General features: G+C 39.8%; 1 protein-coding gene across 1 annotated transcript in view; it reads left to right on the plus strand.

Moving 5' to 3' along the window:
* Positions 1–3,226: 3,226 nt before the first annotated feature.
* The window catches only part of LOC138951694 (kynurenine--oxoglutarate transaminase 3-like), a 65,792-nt gene continuing 50,979 nt past the window's right edge, over positions 3,227–18,039 (plus strand). The window contains exon 1 of the mRNA XM_070323252.1: positions 3,227–3,333. The gene's annotated coding sequence lies outside the window, so the exon portion shown is untranslated. The remainder of the gene's footprint in view (positions 3,334–18,039) is intronic.

Below are 18,039 nucleotides of genomic sequence, written 5' to 3' on the forward strand. Positions count from 1 at the left end.
TACAGGGTACACGACTCGTGATTGCTTCCCGGTTTTTGAAGCTTGCAGTAAATTGAGTTGTTTCCCTTGACACACTTTGCGTGCCCTTCCACCATATGGCATATGTAAAATTAGCCTGATTTGTGTGGTTTTTTCGAGAAAAAAAATGAATCTAAGGCGAGCCTTGTCACGGGAGGAGATTCTCCGGATGTTGGATCTTGAGGACCCTGTAGATCATGATTCCGACGTGTTGTTTTCGCCTCAAGAAAGCGATAATAGCAGTGATATTGAGGAAGAAACAGTCCTGTTCAGTGTTGCTAGTATGAGTCGGCAAACTACACGTGTTAGGGTGGTACTGCATGAATCTTCGAATGTGTAGTTGCAAGGGGGGCGTGGCAGCACTGATAACAATGGATGGCTGGAGCGTCCTAATCCTTTTGGAAATGTTCATTGGTGTACAGTTGGGACTTTGTTGTGAAAATGTGACTTATATTCAATATGGATTACCTAGACATCATTTGGTGAGTGTCACAGTTTTGTTTCATTTGAGTCAGGATGCTGTGAGTGAATGCGGGATTTGCTTGTTTTTTTCTTTGTACTGTCTCCTTATTTCTGTGTAGAATTTTAACAATATTTCGGCTAATTCATAGGTTTTACACCTTGTTTGGTTATAAAATTATTTATAATACTTTCTGTTAAAAAATAACTTTTAAAAAAGCAGTGGAAAAGAAAACACACACAAAAAATGTTAAAAAACACAAATTATCCCCCTTTCACCCCCCCTTTGCTAAAACAAATCGCGTGACAAACTTATAAATAGCACGACTGAACTGGGCATCCATTTTTTAATTAGTACAAAAAATTTGGTGGTAATTGGACTTAATTCAAGCTTGCTAGACAGATTTCTTTACAGTTACTGATTTTTGGTAAGTTTCTTGGTGGCAAGCTTGGGCAGGCAGGACGTCAACGCCGTGGCAGTGCTAGTCACAATAACTGGAATCACAAATTCATACTAAACATTAAAAAAATGTCTTCATTAGACTATAGGCCTAACCCCTGTTTATATATTTACACATTTTCAAACCAACAACAGTATAAACATTGGTACTCTATAATTAAATAGCTTCAAATGTCATGATCAATGTAAACACTCACCTTCTGCAGGGGGTGTTCAGCTTCAAGTTCCTTCTGCTTTGTCAGCGATACTTTTGTCAGATCGAATTCATCCTCGACCTGTGAGGGGAAAAAAACCGTCTATGAAATATTCATAGTTGTTATACGAATTGAAAACAAAAAGGCTATTAATGAGAACACAAACAAGCCAAAGTTTGCAAGCTACTAGCTTAGTAGACTAGGAGTAGGAAAGTCTGCAAGTGTAGATCTGTTGCACAACTTACAGTCGACAAAGCGAGTATTTACGGCGACATGGAGAACAAACAAGTCGCGTAAGGCGAAAATACAACATTTAGTCAAGTAGCTGTCGAACTCACAGAATGAAACTGAACGCAATGCAACGCAGCAAGACAAGACCGTATACTCGTAGCATCGTCAGTCCACCGCGCACGGCAAAGGCAGTGAAATTGACAAGAAGAGCGGGGTAGTACTAGTAGTAGTACTTGCGCTGAGAAGGATAGCACGCTTTTCTGTACCTCTCTTCGTGTTAACTTTCTGAGCGTGTTTTTAATCTAAACATATCATATCTATATGTTTTTGGAATCAGGAACCGACAAGGAATAAGATGAAGGTGTTTTTAAATTGATTTGGACAATTTAATGTTGATAATAATTTTTATATTTTTAATTTTCAGAGCTTGTTTTTAATCAAAATACAACATATTTATATATTTTTGGAATCAGAAAATGATAAAGAATAAGATGTACGTAAATTTGGATCGTTTTATAAAACAAATATTTTTTTTACAATTTTCAGATTTTTAATGACCAAACTCACTCATTAGTTTTTAAGCCACCAAGCTGAAATGCAATACCAAACCCCGGCCTTCGTCGAAGATTACTTGACCAAAATTTCAACCAATTTGGTTGAAAAATGAGAGCGTGACAGTGCCGCCTCAACTTTCACGAAAAGCCGGATATGACGTCATCAAAGACATTTATCAAAAAAATGAAAAAAACGTATGGGGATTTCATACCCAGGAACTCTCATGTCAAATTTCATAAAGATCGGTCCAGTAGTTTAGTCTGAATCGCTCTACACACACACACAGACACACACACACACATACACCACGACCCTCGTCTCGATTCCCCCCTCTACGTTAACATATTTAGTCAAAACTTGACTAAATATAACAAGTCGCGTAAGGCGAAAATACAATATTTAGTCAAGTAGCTGTCGAACTCACAGAATGAGACTGAACGCAACGCAACGCAGCAAGACCGTATACTCGTAGCATCGTCACTCCACCGCCCGTGGCAAAGGCAGTGCCGGTGGAATTGACAAGAAGAGCGGGATATTCGTTGCGCTGAGAAGGATGGCACGCTTTTCTGTACCTCTCTTCGTTTTAACTTTCTGAGCGTGTTTTTAATCCAAACATATCATATCTATATGTTTTTGGAATCAGGAACCGACAAGGAATAAGATGAAAGTGTTTTTAAAACGATTTCGAAAAAAAAATTTTGATAATAATTTTTATATATTTAATTTTCAGAGCTTGTTTTTAATCCGAATATAACATATTTATATGTTTTTGGAATCAGAAAATGATGGAGAATAAGATAAACGTAAATTTGGATCGTTTTATAAATTTTTATTTTTTTTTACAATTTTCAGATTTTTAATGACCAAAGTCATTAATTAATTTTTAAGCCACCAAGCTGAAATGCAATACCGAACCCCGGGCTTCGTCGAAGATTACTTGACCAAAATTTCAACCAATTTGGTTGAAAAATGAGGGCGTGACAGTGCCGCCTCAACTTCCACGAAAAGCCGGATATGACGTCATCAAAGACATTTATCAAAAAAATGAAAAAAACGTATGGGGATTTCATACCCAGGAACTCTCATGTCAAATTTCATAAAGATCGGTCCAGTAGTTTGGTCTGAATCGCTCTACACACACACACACGCACACGCACAGACAGACAGACACACATACACCATACCCTCGTTTCGATTCCCCCTCGATGTTAAAATATTTAGTCAAAACTTGACTAAATATAAAAACGTAAGCAAGAAGACTGATTAGAATGTAGGTCCGTGGTTCTGGGTTGCTCATGTGATCGCAACCATGCAACGCTCATTTATTCTTTGCGGAGACGGCAGCTTCAGACCCAACGTTGAACTCACAAACGACAGATCGTACTGTGATAGAATCGCCAAACTACCGAACAAAAGGTAAGAACAAGAATCCGTTTGTGCGTATTGTTGATATTTTGACCGGATAGATACCGAACAACTTGCTCAAAGTCAAAGGCACACGATCAAATCGGTCCCGATCAAATAGACTTGCAACGATCAGTTGCGTTCTAATTCTGTTCCTGCTCAGGTTATACTTATAGATTGTTTTGATTTGTTCCTTTAATTTGTACTGTTCTTTTGATATTCGTTGATGCGACAACAACTCAAAGCATTGATCAGTCTCAAAGTATACAAACTTGGCAGTGTAACAAAGAAATAAGATGGCTAAGCACTGAAAGGCAAAGAACAAAGACGGAACTTGTCTACGTTTTATTCGTAGTGAACAAGGTCAACAGACAACATGGCGGTTGGTAATTTTTGAGTAGACAGTTGACGTGGCTCCCAGAATATAGAAAGTTTTTCAACATGCCATCTACGTGGTTCTTTTATTATGAACATTGTCTGTAAAACTAAAACAATAAAGTCAAATAATGTACTGCAAGGAAGCAGAGGCTGTCGTTGAACAAGGTTGATTGATGTAAATTGTAATGTATTATGTAGCCAATAATACTGCACGTGACGTATCACGTGATCTGTCATGTGATCAGGTTACGTGACAAAAATTATGAGGTTACCTTGGCTTTCGAATATGGCGGCTGTATACTTGGGGACTCTTATCAAGTGCAACTGATAGGGTTGCTTTTCACCATCATATATATTCCTGATTGGCAATGTTGAACTTTAGCGTGATAAATTCATAGCTCACAATTCAGGTGCATTTCAGCTCTTGTAAGCATAACAAGTCGTTTTAGATATCAATTAAGTCACGGAATGAACTGTACCGATGCTTTTCCTCAAATTACATGCGTTTTTGAAGGAAAACATCAGCAAAGGCGCCATTTCAAAGGAAGAGAGGCAACTCTGTCGATATTTCGTATGCATTTTCTCGTCGTTTTTGTCGATCAAATGACAGAATTAATTTATTCTGCTTAAAGGCACAGTAAGCCTCCCGTAAACCACCACAGAGCTCCCCGAGCGTCTAAATACAGTACAAGCATACTTCCATTTGAACGCTCACCGAACGGGAACATCCTGGCTGCTTTCTGTCGAGCGTGAGACATTTTCAAAGAATTTATTTTCGTAGACTAGCTTGTTCGTTAACAACAACGGCGCCTCGTTTTTGCGCTAGACCTAACTTTTAAAATCTAAATAATAAATTGACAGCTTGTTACACAAACATTCTTTAATCATAAAAGAATTCGTTTTTCATCAAGACAAGATCAGAACAATTCGAAGTTGTGAAAGTTTAAAAAAAAGAAAAGCCCGGAAGCAGGGTCACGCAAGGGTCGTAGCAGACGAAGGTTTATCAGTGCAAATCGCCGTTCCTCTCAACAGTCAAAAGCCATCGCTAGAGTTCTTGTGAACCACAGCCGTTGTTTCGTGCATAAAAAACGTGCTATATCTTGTAGATAAGCACACATCGAGTCGCATTCCCAGCAAACATTGCACCCTCGGATCGCATGCGTAAAACACTCGGCACGAATTTCTGCACTCGAATCGAGCGCGTCACGCATGCACAAAATCGAACACGGATTTCTGCACTCGAGTCGAGTGCGTATCGCATACGTGAATGCGACATGCTTTCATGCGTGAAAACGCATGCGATACGCATACGATTTTGTAACTCGTCTCGCATGCGATACGCATGCTTTTTATGACGCTATATTTCTCGTCATTGTGTGACGCGTTCCTTACGAGCTCTATTTGCATTTGACCTTGGACCTCCATATTAGGTCCAAGATTTGACGTCATTACTGTTGGCGACGATGCCCTGTGCAATCTTTTAGCTCACAATCCCTCTGAATCTTTTTAAATTAAAGAAAAGCCAAATTCTCAGTTAAAAAAATGAAAGAAAATCGATGATGATCCCACAGAAAACTCAAACTCATGTTTATATTTTATCAGCGCTAATTTCTTTTCGAAACATTTTGCTCCGACATCTTCACTTCCGGTTTTTTGAAATCTTATCTCACGACTGGTTTTGCTTGTAGATGACTCTCTAGAATTCACAATCTGTAGATCTGCATTTAAAAGGTAGCATACAGTGTGAGAGAACACTTACAAAGGTCAAAACTGCGTTTCAGTAACAGAATCAGTGTAAAAGCAGCATTGCAGTGACAATGTCGTCTGCTATTACGAGGGGAAACAACTCTGTTTTCGTTCCTTTGCAAGCCCGATACTGAAACGGTCAACAAAAATCAGCTGACGACAGGAATGCTTGACAGGTAAGTTTCTTCACTATTTTTGATGTTTTCATTATTTAAGAAAGTATTTGCAGGCATAGTATCGAAGCATTCTGTTCACTGCACCGCGTATCAAGGTTTGGTAAGTGCAGAGGCGCCGTTTTAAGCCAAGTTAATTGTTTCGTGAAGTTGAACTGCGAAACAATGATGAATGAAAGGGTCAGTCTTTTACTGTTGAATTCATATTTGTTTATCTGTGCACTGACAAGACAGCTGGGTCGAGATATCTGTGACTGGAACGTATTGTTTTGTCAAAAACAAGCTTTCCAACAACCTACATTTCTTGGTTTTTTTTTATGGCAAGCGATTCACAGAGCGCGGCGATTCCCAGAGCGCGGCGTGTTGTGCAGCCCAGCGATTTCCAGAGCGCGGCTATTGCTCTCACCAGCGCAGATTGTTGACGCGCTTTATTTTGATTATCAGCAACATTTTTAACAATTGATTGCACCTACCTCTATTATATTATCTCAAGTGAATCTATACACCAGTTAACAGTTCCAGCGCTTAGATGGAACGAAGAAGGAATTACCCGAAAGAGGAGAAAAAACAAACACTCGATAAAAAAACGATCTGCGCATGCGTTCAAATCAACCAGAAAAACAAGAAAAATCGCGTATTTGTGTGCCCGATGAAATCCTTAGAACCTTTACACTCTTTCTTTGGACAATCAAAAGCAACTTCAGGGCTGCAAGACTACAAAATTGCACTTTCTGCAGACTGAATATACGCGCTCTAATCAACCGGGGGGAAAAAAAAGAAAAAAACCGATCTGCGCATGCGCAAATTCCAAAATGGCTGCTGAAGTGTTAACTGGTGTTACAGTTACACCGATTAACAGCGGTTCTGCCGGCGGCACTGTACTCGGATACTTGTTTAAAAATGTCATCCCAGTTTAAAAACTCAGCTGCTTTCCATATAGTAGAAGCCATTGCAATGACATGTAGTGATATGACTGCCAAGTATTCAAGGCTGGAACTTAGGCACGTTTTACATCGGCGCAGCGATATATGGTGAACTCAGTTGTGAGAGTGAGAGAGAGAGAATGGAGCTCTGTTTTTCGTTTTACTGAGTTTTATTTCTCAAATAGATCAGATGGATGTAGCTGTTGTAAACTTTGCGATTGTGAAGAAAATGTAACAGCAGAATACATCGCGCGCGCGTCGTGAATCGCAGCACTCCTCGTAGCGCTGCGCGTTGTAAGTCGCAACGCTACACAACGCGCCGCGCGCTGTGAATCCACTTAGTTTTTTTATCCTTGAAGTTGAACTTCTAAGTTGAGTGTTAATATGTGCATTGAATGGGGCGCATTGTATTTTGCTGAAGATTCTAGGCGATTTAAGAATCGAGTAGATATTATTTTCCCGGGTATTGGAAATGCCATAATTGTGTTTGCTTATTTGTGACCCAAACTGGTCGATCAAAGTAGTGTGTTCACTGATGTGAAGTAGAGCAAGAATGAAAAATAGTATAGTAGTATGTTATTTTTAACTTTACGCTCAAGTTCAAATTCTTTGGAATTCAGCGCACAAGCAAAAAAGAAATCATTTCATGCACTGAGCTTCAATGGTATTTTTGGTGTGTTTTCTCCACTGCATAGTTAGTGGTGTGTGTGTTACTGTCATAAGACTCACATTATAATTGAAACAGCGCTGCTTAAGCCCTGTCCAGACTTGGCCGCCGTTTTACGCTCTATGCGCCGCAGGCCGTTTTGTGCTCGTTCGGGATTTGCCGAGTGGCCACACATCGACGATTCTTTTTACAACACGGTATCAGTCAAGCGGGTCACCTGACAAGAAGGTTCAGTTGCATTCGACAGCCGCGCCGCGAGCGGCTGACGTCATCGCTCTGGTTTGCTCTGATTGGTCAAATTTCCGTCGTTCTATGTCTGTGTCATAGAAATTAGAACACGCGCTATTCTTCTGCAAATAACGCTTCGCGATCATAGCACGCTGCGGCGCGCCGTTTTGAGCATAAGTCAAATGTGGACAGGGTCTGCCGGGAGTGTCTGGACAGGCCATTAGAGTTTTAAATCAAATGTGTTTGTGTTGCACAGTGCGTACTGATGTATGCAGGATATTTGAATTATTACAGATGCATACCAGCTGGATCCTGTTGTAACATGTCACACCTTGAGATGAGACACCCACAATGGAAACATCACACTCACAGCTGTCTTGAATTGGAAAAGGTCAGTTGCCTCTTTATTATTCATGTACACAGTGTATGTGTTTTGTGCTGTGTGTGCAGTTTAAATTTCAAAGATCACTCTGGCTTTCTGTTACTTTTTTGTGTAAAAATGTGTGTATCTGATGGTTTTGGGGGCTTTATGTTCTAATTTGAACACTTCTGAAGAACGGCATATATACATTATATATTTATATCTAGGTATATGTGTACTTAGGTTTTTTTGTTGCCTCTATAATCCATTCCATGCTTTAACCATACAGACTCATAATGTGGCTTGTGTGTTTTATGTGATGTTAGTAAGTTGTGGAATTATCTGAGTAATTCTGAGTTACATTAAAATAAGTAACAGTGTGGCCACTTATGTTTCCAGTACACAGCGGCTGACCATTCGGACCATGTTTCCTATTGGGAATTGATCTTGGCTGTTTCTGTTCTGCAAAGGTATGATTAAGGCTTCCTTTGATGATGAATGTTTTTGTGTGTGTTTCTGTGTATGTGTCACTGTGGGTGTGTGTGTGTGTGTGTGTGTGTGTGTGTGTGTGTGTGTGTGTGTGTGTGTGTGTGTGAGTGAATGAAACTTCAGTAATTTATGCTTTCACTTTTCAGAGTTACATGACATACAAGCCAAAATATAATATATTTTTTGCTGAAATTTGAATCGATGAATGTCTTTGTAGTCAGTAATTTTCAGGGTTGAAGTTCTGACTCAAAATGACTGTGATTGATCAACTCCATATCAGAAATGTTAGTTAGGACAAGTATTATTTAAACTCAATTTAACTGAATTCATGCAGGGAGAGGATTGTTATCACGAAGGTTACCAGTATACCAGGTTTATGATTTTTCAAAGTGCACAATCTCTTTTTCAGTGGACCCATTGAACTTCAAGTCCTGCATTTACAATGGTCCAGTGCTGTGTTTATCTGCTAACCTGGTCATACCAATGCGTTGTTGTGAACAGGTAAGTAATGCTTTTGCTTGCTTTTTTCTCTTTGGTTTCATCTTCTTATGCAGTTGTCCCTACTTCAGTACCTGTGTTTTTGGACTGAACATGTAGAGCTCAGAAGTCTCTATGTCATGCTTAAACCACAGGCTAATCCTTTGACTTGCGCACGCATGTGACTGTGTTTAATGGTGATGTCTGTAGGTATCTGTATCTAAGTGAGGCGGGGATATAGCTCAGTTGGTAGCGCGCTGGATTTGTACTCAGTTGGCCGCTGTCAGCGTGAGTTCGATCCCAGGTTCGGCGGAAATTTATTTCAGAGTCAACTTTGTGTGCAGACTCTCTTCGGTGTCCGAACCCTCCCCCCGTGTACACTACATTGGGTGTGCACGTTAAAGATCCCACGATTGACAAAAGGGTCTTTCCTGGCAAAATTGCTTAGGCACAGTTAATAATTGTCTACCTATACCCGTGTGACTTGGAATAATAGGCCGTGAAAGGTAAATATGCGCCGAAATGGCTGCAATCTACTGGCCGTATACAATTTCATCTCACACGTCATCACTGCAGAGCGCCTAGAACTGTACCCACGGAATATGCGCGATATAAGCGTCATTGATTGATTGATAGTTATGATTTTAAATGAGTAACAGTGTGTCTGTTTATGATTGCAGTACACACGTTATGGCCAACCATCCTGATGATGTTTCCCTGTGGAGAGATCCTTTCTGTTTCTGTTCCCCAAAAGGGTTGACTGCGGCTTTCAATAATGGTATGTTTGATTTTGTTTTGTTTTTCTCAGCTATTGCTTTCAGCATGCAGGGTAGTCAGGCTTGAGTTACAGGCCTAAGAAGATTTTCAATCTTGGCTGTAAATATTATCTTGATTCCTGGTTAGTGTTGTGGTTGTGCACCAATGTTATTCGACAAAAAGCTTTGGCATTTGAAATATTGGATGCCTTTTTTTGTTGTTTTATGAACCTAAACTGTGCTCTGAGTCTGACAGTATTTTCAGCCTCCGTCGTAATAGGTCAGGTATGCAGTCTCCAGGCCTGCATATTGAATGTCTATAGTTTTGACCCCATGGAATTTCTGTAGATACAAAATTGCGGTGCTACTTGTCTCCAAAAACCTCATCAGAAATAAGAAAATTCGTCCTTAGATCGTGTTTTGTTACATAATTGTTTGCAATCATGACTTATATTTGCAACTTTCACAGTTCATGGCTTTATTTTTATGTTTGTGCGAGGATTTACGAAGGAGTGGAAGCACTAACTGACCTGTTTACCCTTACGATTTTGGCGTAATTTATTACGATTTTCTGCAAAAAATACGCCATTCCGCTATCCGTGTCAAGACTACGATTTTCATAAATAAAAAAAATGTAAACAAAAATCAGTTCACATGTTTGGCATTGGTTTTTTCAATGGCAAAATGGGGTGAAAAAGCACAGGACTGACCAGAGATCATGTCTTGTCTGATGAGACGCTGGAGAGCCTTATTCTAGTGGTGAAGTCTCGCCCTCACTCATTCGGCAAGCGCAAGTACAGTAGAGAAGCGCTCGACTCACTGAAAAAGGCCTACTACTAGCAAAAGAAAAAGAATCAGTGATGCATGTGCTTTTGATGTGATCTTCTTTGAAATTATGATGACTACAAAAACTGACTGATGTGTTTTGTTTGTGAATGATGGATTGCGTTTCGCAGACACAGTTGTCATATGCGTTGTAAATGGCGATGAATGCTGGATGATTACTATTTTTGTGCCAGGATTACTATTTTTGGGGCTGAGCATTACTCCAAAACACTTATGGGGGTAAACAGGTCTGCACTAATCACATGACGTCATCAATACTTGTGCTTTCGAGTAACAAGGGTTACCTCCCTTGCATTGAAATTGTTGCATCGATTTCGTTGATAATTCGGCTCTCAACACAAATATAAGGGTTCAAGTAGCATGAATCAGGCTTACTTTTCACAGGCATGTCCAATAATTCACTTTGAAGATAGATTTAGTTAGTCTAGATGGGGTTTTCAGGGGTTTTGGAGACAAGTAGTACCCCAAAATTGTTTTTTGGCCAAAACATATTGACCCACATATATTTTTAATTCATGCAGGTCCAACTGGCTGATTGTCCTCTGTGTCTGGGATGAACACGGCTCTGAAATGCACTTTAGATTTATTCGTGAACTTACATGTAAAAAAGACCAACTGATGTAAAAGGAAATTATTTATTGACAATGTTCTTTTCTTTTGTGTAGCTTCTCAAGGTGCTGCTAATCGATGCTGTCAACACAAATGAGAGACACTGAAACAAGGAAAGTCAGACTCAGAGCCCTGGCAGCCACTTACGTTCCATGTGTTCCCTTGCTGTAGAGTTTCACAAATCAATCTCAAATAATATTACTGGTGAGTGTTTGTGTTTTACACTTGTTTCGTTTGTGGGTACAATGGAACCTACCTTTCAAAAGATCTTGACTATTAACACAAAAATATACTGAAAGCAGATCACGTCCTATGAGAGAAACCATCTTTAAATGGAATTGTTTTCAGACATAATTACATTGTGAACTGAAAACTTGGAAAGCTAGTTTCTTCAATACAAGGTTCCACTGTACAATTAGCTGCCTGTAAGATAAGTTTCACAGTATTTGCCTGTACTGTCAAGATGTTTTGGCATGATCAGTCACAAATAACACTTTTGGAAAGCACTTTGTGTCATCATTCCTGGTTTAAATGTTTGTGTTATAGAAGTTTTCTGAATTATGTGTCCCTGATTTTTGACTCACATGCGAAGCAAAAGTGAGTCTATGTACTCGCCCGAGTCGTCCGTCCGTCCGTCCGTCCGGAAAACTTTAACGTTGGATATTTCTTGGACACTATTCAGTCTATCAGTACCAAATTTGGCAAGATGGTGTATGATGACAAGGCCCCAAAAAACATACATAGCATCTTGACCTTGCTTCAAGGTCAAGGTCGCAGGGGCCATAAATGTTGTCTAAAAAACAGCTATTTTTCACATTTTTCCCATTTTCTCTGAAGTTTTTGAGATTGAATATCTCACCTATATATGATATATAGGGCAAAGTAAGCCCCATCTTTTGATACCAGTTTGGTTTACCTTGCTTCAAGGTCAAGGTCACAAGAGCTCTTCAAAGTTGGATTGTATACATATTTTGAAGTGACCTTGACCCTGAACTATGGAAGATAACTGTTTCAAACTTAAAAATTATGTGGGGCACATGTTATGCTTTCATCATGAGACACATTTGGTCACATATGGTCAAGGTCACTTTGACCCTTATGAAATGTGACCAAAATAAGGTAGTGAACCACTAAAAGTGACCATATCTCATGGTAGAAAGAGCCAATAAGCACCATTGTACTTCCTATGTCTTGAATTAACAGCTTTGTGTTGCATGACCTTGGATGACCTTGACTTTGGGTCAAGGTCACATGTATTTTGGTAGGAAAAATGTGTAAAGCAGTTCTTAGTGTATGATGTCATTGCTAGGTTTAGTTATTTGACCTTGACCCTGAAGGTCAAGGTCATGTCAAGGTCAAGCATGTGAGTCGTATGGGCTTTGCCCTTCTTGTTATCTTATGTTGTAATACAGGCTTTGTGTTTGTATTCATGTGTGTGTTACTTTGTATGTGAAGGAAGCTTTGAAGAATCAGCTAATATTGAGCTCCTTATTTTCTATTTCTTATCAAATAACCAAAGGGAAGTAATCGCTCAATGCATACGACATATTGTGTAATAGAGTAAGCGAGAGTTGTACGGAACCTTTTCTCCTGGCACCTGAGAGAATAACAAGCATTGAAATGAACATTGAATTTGTTCTGTTTAAAACCAGTCTTGATCTAAGGACTAAGTCCGGTCGAGAATAAAAGCTGGTTCTTGTATATGACTGTGTAGGTAGGTGTTAGTTGGAGTGCCTTGGAGAATGATGAGCATATGAGCTTGCGGTGATCATCCTTTTTTGAGGATGAAAGTCGCTTGTTCATGTCAATGCTTGTTATTCTCTCAGGTGCCAGGAGAAAAGGTTCCGTACAACTCTCGCTTACTCTATTACACATGTCGTATGCATTGAGCGATTATTTCCCTTTGGTTATTTGATATCTTAACATCCCTCTGCCTCATTCTGTTTGACTTTCTATTTCTTATTTTCTGCCTTTCATGGCACTTTTTCAGTACCATGAGGATGAGTGTAAATAAATTAAAAACATGTACCTATAGTATAAATAAGGGGAGAACTGAAGGAAAATGGCTGTCGTGTGTTCAGGTGGCTTCAGACTATGTACACTAACTAATGATTTGATAAATTGTTGTTAGTTTCAGGGAAACTCTGTTGGACCTGGGCTGCAGAGGAGAGGTAGCAAATGCAGCCAAGCAGATCGAGTCTCATCTTTTGAAGGAAGGGAAGGCGCATCACTTGTTTATGCCTGGTGATGGATCACCGAGGACGTCAGCACGGCACTGGGAGTCCTTACAAAACACATTGCCTTTCGCTGCATATATATTCAGAGATAGCCGAAAAGTCGCAGCATTGTGAATACAAATTGTATTTTGAGTGTTAATAATTATCACTAATTGATGGGGCGGGAATGTAGCTCAGTCGGTAGCGCGCTGGATTTGTATCCAGTTGGCCGCTGTCAGGGTGAGTTCGTCCACACGTTTGGCGAGAGGTTTATTTCTCAGAGTTACCTTTGTGTGCAGACTCTCCTTGGTATCCGAACACCCCCGTGTGTACATTGTACACGCAAGCACAAGACCAAGTGCGCACGAAAAAGATCCTGTAATCCATGTCAGAGTTCGGTGGGTTATAGAAACACAAAAATACCCAGCATGCTTCCTCCGAAAGCGGCGTATGGCTGCCTAAATGGTGGGGTAAAAACGGTCATACACGTAAAAGCCGTGGGAGTTTCAGCCCATGAACGAACAAACAAAATCACTAATTGATCAGCATTACATGGTTTTGTATTTTAAAACAAATGTGACTATTATTTTAATACGCAAAGGGTTTCTTATTATATTTGTCCTAATCAAAAATGTTAAATGTGTCAAAATGCCATCAAATTCAAAATGTAAAGCCTACTAGGTAGAATATGATTCATAATTTTAGTTGTAACTAAGTAAGTGTATCTTCTTCTTCTTCTTCTGCGTTCGTGGGCTGAAACTGCTACGTACACTCGTGTTTTTTGCACGAGTGGAATTTTACGTGTATGACCGTTTTTTACCCCGCCATTTAGGCAGCCATACGCCGTTTTCGGAGGAAACATGCTGGGTATTTTCGTGTTTCTATAACACACCGAACTCTGACATGGATTACAGGATCTTTTTCGTGCGCACTTGGTCTTGTGCTTGCGTGTACACACGGGGGTGTTCGGACACCGAGGAGAGTCTGCACACAAAGTTGACTCTGATAAATAAATCTCTCGCCGAACGTGGGGACGAACTCACGCTGACAGCGGCCAACTGGATACAAATCCAGCGCGCTACCGACTGAGCTACATCCCCGCCCCAGTAAGTGTATCTAAATTTAATTACGCATTTTCACTAAGATTGTGAATGTTTATAAAAATTGTTGAATAACATAATATTTTGATGAAACAATTTGTTTTTGAGTTTCTGCTTGCATGGTTTGAGTGCGTGTTGTTGTCAGAGTGCCTGAAAATATGAGCAGCTAAAAACCTGCTTTATAAAGAGCATAAACAATCCGGAATACGAACGAATGGAATACGCATGCGGTAGACCTGCGTTAGAGGTGCGTGTCACGCTCGATATCCGAGCAAAAAACGCATGCGTATCGCACGAAACAAAAGTTACAGAATCGTATGCGTATCGCATGCGTGCGCACGCTTTCACGCATGCGATACGCATGCATAATGTTTGTTGGGCAGTTACTTCCTCAGTGGTACTCTGTTTGACTGTTCGATTTGGCAATTCTGAACGATGGCAGATACTGAAGTGCACCAGGCAGTATCAGCGAAGTCCTCTGGCTCATTTTCTGTGCCCAAGAAAGCTTCCAGGTATTTGTCGGTATACCTTTTAAGCAGACAAAAAGCAGACATCTTCATTTACTTCCAAGGGAGAAATCGTTGGTCATAAAGTCTTGCAGGACCCAAACATACTTCTGCACGCTTTCTTTTCTTTTCATATTCAGTTGTTTCGCAAAAATGAAGTGTCATTGGTTTTCTCAACTTGTCAAGTCAGTCAAAACGACAGCAGAACACATACTCCGTCACGGCGGAGGGCTGACCGTGCACCCAAAAGCGGACTCAACCAAATGGGTATTTTTTGAAAGCTTGGGGCCTGCCGAACATAAAAATCGATGTTAACAAGAAATATTCAAGGGCGCACTTTCTCTTTTCAGTCAAAATTCAACTATACCCTGAAGAGTGATGCACGAGCATTTCAGACGCTTGCCTCTGAAAAAAGAAGTTCTCAGCCAAATTACGAACTTAAACTGGTACGTTTTACATAATTATAAATGTGTTAGTTGGTATCTTTTGATTATCACAAAACAATTTGCGACTGCTTTGGCCGAGGATGCTGGTGACAGTATCATTATTATGAACCCTACCCTAAATCCAGGAAAGACGTCGTCCAAAATGTAGGTAAGTTTTGATTAAAAATAAATTCACACAAGACTAGTATTGTTGTTTGGCTTCAATGGATATATTTTCGTCAAGTATGATGTCTTTACATAATATCTGTAAAATATGAATGGATTTGAACCATATACTATGTCACTATGACCTTCCAATCTTCCTAACCCCCAGCCCAGTAAAGCGTGCGAGACGTTTCCTGAACAAATGTCGCTTTGTGGTGCGAGTTCAGTGTGACATGATTAGTTTCCAGAACCCCATTTCTGACTTTCGAAGTTTATCTACATACATTTAGCAATGCACGAGCAAAATATGACAACTTAATGGTGCCTTTTGGTTTAATGCTATGGTAAAAAATCCTAGTGATAGTGTTTACAGCTTGAAACAAAACATAACAGAGGGGAGTAGTCTTCCTCAATCTGGTTCAGAGCATAATGTATTTCTATTTTCAGAGGTAGCATTATTTCTGATAAGAGCTAGAGCCAATATAATGATGCTGAATATTTGAAAAATGAACTTTGTGACTCATCTGAGTAGCAGAAGAGCCTTCGTGATCAGGCTGGCTGTCTTCAAGGCAATTCCTAGATGAACAACTTAACACTGCGTTCGATTATTCGCCCGTTTCTTAAGCTAGAGCTTTGAAACTTTACACGCGTCTAGGGCTACATGAACGCTTTACAATACATACAATATAGTTGACTCTCGCGTTATTTAAAGGTCACAACAAGGTCATTACCAGGCAAAAACGAGGGAAAACCGAGGGAAAGTACCATTTTCTGCAACTGTTTGCAAGAAAAAGCTTTCAAATTCAATTATTTTTGGGGGATTAACGCATCTCTAGACATGACAATCATCCGATTATCAGACATCAATTGTGGAGGTCACGACAAGGTCATTACCAGGCAAAAACGAGGGAAAACCGAGGGAAAATACCATTTTCTGCAACTTGTGTGAAAGTAAAAGCTTTCAAACTCCATCTTCTTCTGGTATTGGCGCATCTCTAGGCATGACAATCATCTGATTAACAGTCCTCAATTTTCAAGGTCACAACAAGGTCATTACCAGATAGAACCGAGAGAAAACCGAGAAAAAATACTATTTTCTATAACTTTTTTGTAAGTAAGAGCTTATAAACTCCATCTTCTTCTGGGATTAGCGCTGATTTCTATGACCCTGAAGTCCGAGGAAAGTTTTCTTGGCCCATGCCTAGTTTGAAGGTCATGACAAGGTCAAATTTACACGTTTTCTATTTGGGAATATCTTTTACGGTCAAATAAAATACTTTCTGGACGTCAGCTATTTTCGAAGCTAAAGCTTAATTACAACTTTACACACGTCTTGGGATTTATGAGACATAACGCAAATATTGTTGACTCTCGTAATATTTAAAGGTCACACAACCTGGTAAAACCGAAGAAAAACTGAGGGAAAGTACCATTTTCTGCAACTGTTTGTAAGAATGAACTTTCAAATTCAATTGTTTCCTGGGATTAGCGCATCTCTAGACATGACAATCATCTGATTAACAGTCATGAATTGTGGAGGTCACGACAAGGTCATTACCGGGGAAAACCGAGGGAAAATACCATTTTCTGCAACTTGTGTGTAAGTAATTGCTTTCAAACTCCATCTTCTTCTGGTATTGGCGCATCTCTAGACATGACAATCATACAATATAGTTGACTCTCGCGTTATTTAAAGGTCACAACAAGGTCATTACCAGGCAAAAACGAGGGAAAACCGAGGGAAAGTACCATTTTCTGCAACTGTTTGCAAGAAAAAGCTTTCAAATTCAATTATTTTTCAAGGTCACAACAAGGTCATTACCAGATAAAACCGATGGAAAACCGAGGGAAAGTACCATTTTCTGCAACTGTTTGCAAGAAAAAGCTTTCAAATTCAATTATTTTTCAAGGTCACAAGGTCATTACCAGATAAAACCGATGGAAAACCGAGGGAAAATACCATTTTCTGCAACTTTTTTGTAAGTAAGAGCTTATAAACTCCATCTTCTTCTAGGATTAGCGCTGATTTCAATGACCCTGAAGTCCGAGGAAAGTTTTCTTGACCCATGCAATGTTTGAAGGTCATGACAAGGATGGGATTTTACACACGTCTTGGGCATTATAAGACATGAAACAAATATTGTTGACTCTCGTAATATTTAAAGGTCACACAACAATGTCATTACTGGGTAAAACGACGGAAAATATATCAACTTTATGACTCGTCTGAGTGCCAGGACAGCCGGTGTGATCCTCAGAGTCAGGCTTGCAGACCGCAAGGCTATCGGTAGATGAACACCTTAACATTGACTTTTTCTTCTCTCTCCCCTTCTCTTCTACCCCTATTACATCCAGCCCCGCCCACCCCCCTAGAGCCCCTGTGGGCGAAGGAAGATGTCATGAATCTGCCTCAACAGCTTTAGCTTAGAAAATAGCCGAACACAAATAGAAAACGTGTAAACTTGACCTTGTCGATCATGACCTTCAAACTAGGCATGGGCCAAGAAAACTTTCCTCGGACTTCAGGGTCATAGAAATCAGCGCTAATCCCAGAAGAAGATGGAGTTTATAAGCTCTTACTTACAAAAAAGTTATAGAAAATAGTATTTTTTCTCGGTTTTCTCTCGGTTCTATCTGGTAATGACCTGGTTGTG

This window comes from Littorina saxatilis, linkage group LG17 (assembly GCF_037325665.1).
Source record: "Littorina saxatilis isolate snail1 linkage group LG17, US_GU_Lsax_2.0, whole genome shotgun sequence".
In the NCBI taxonomy this organism is placed as follows: Eukaryota; Metazoa; Mollusca; class Gastropoda; order Littorinimorpha; family Littorinidae; genus Littorina; species Littorina saxatilis.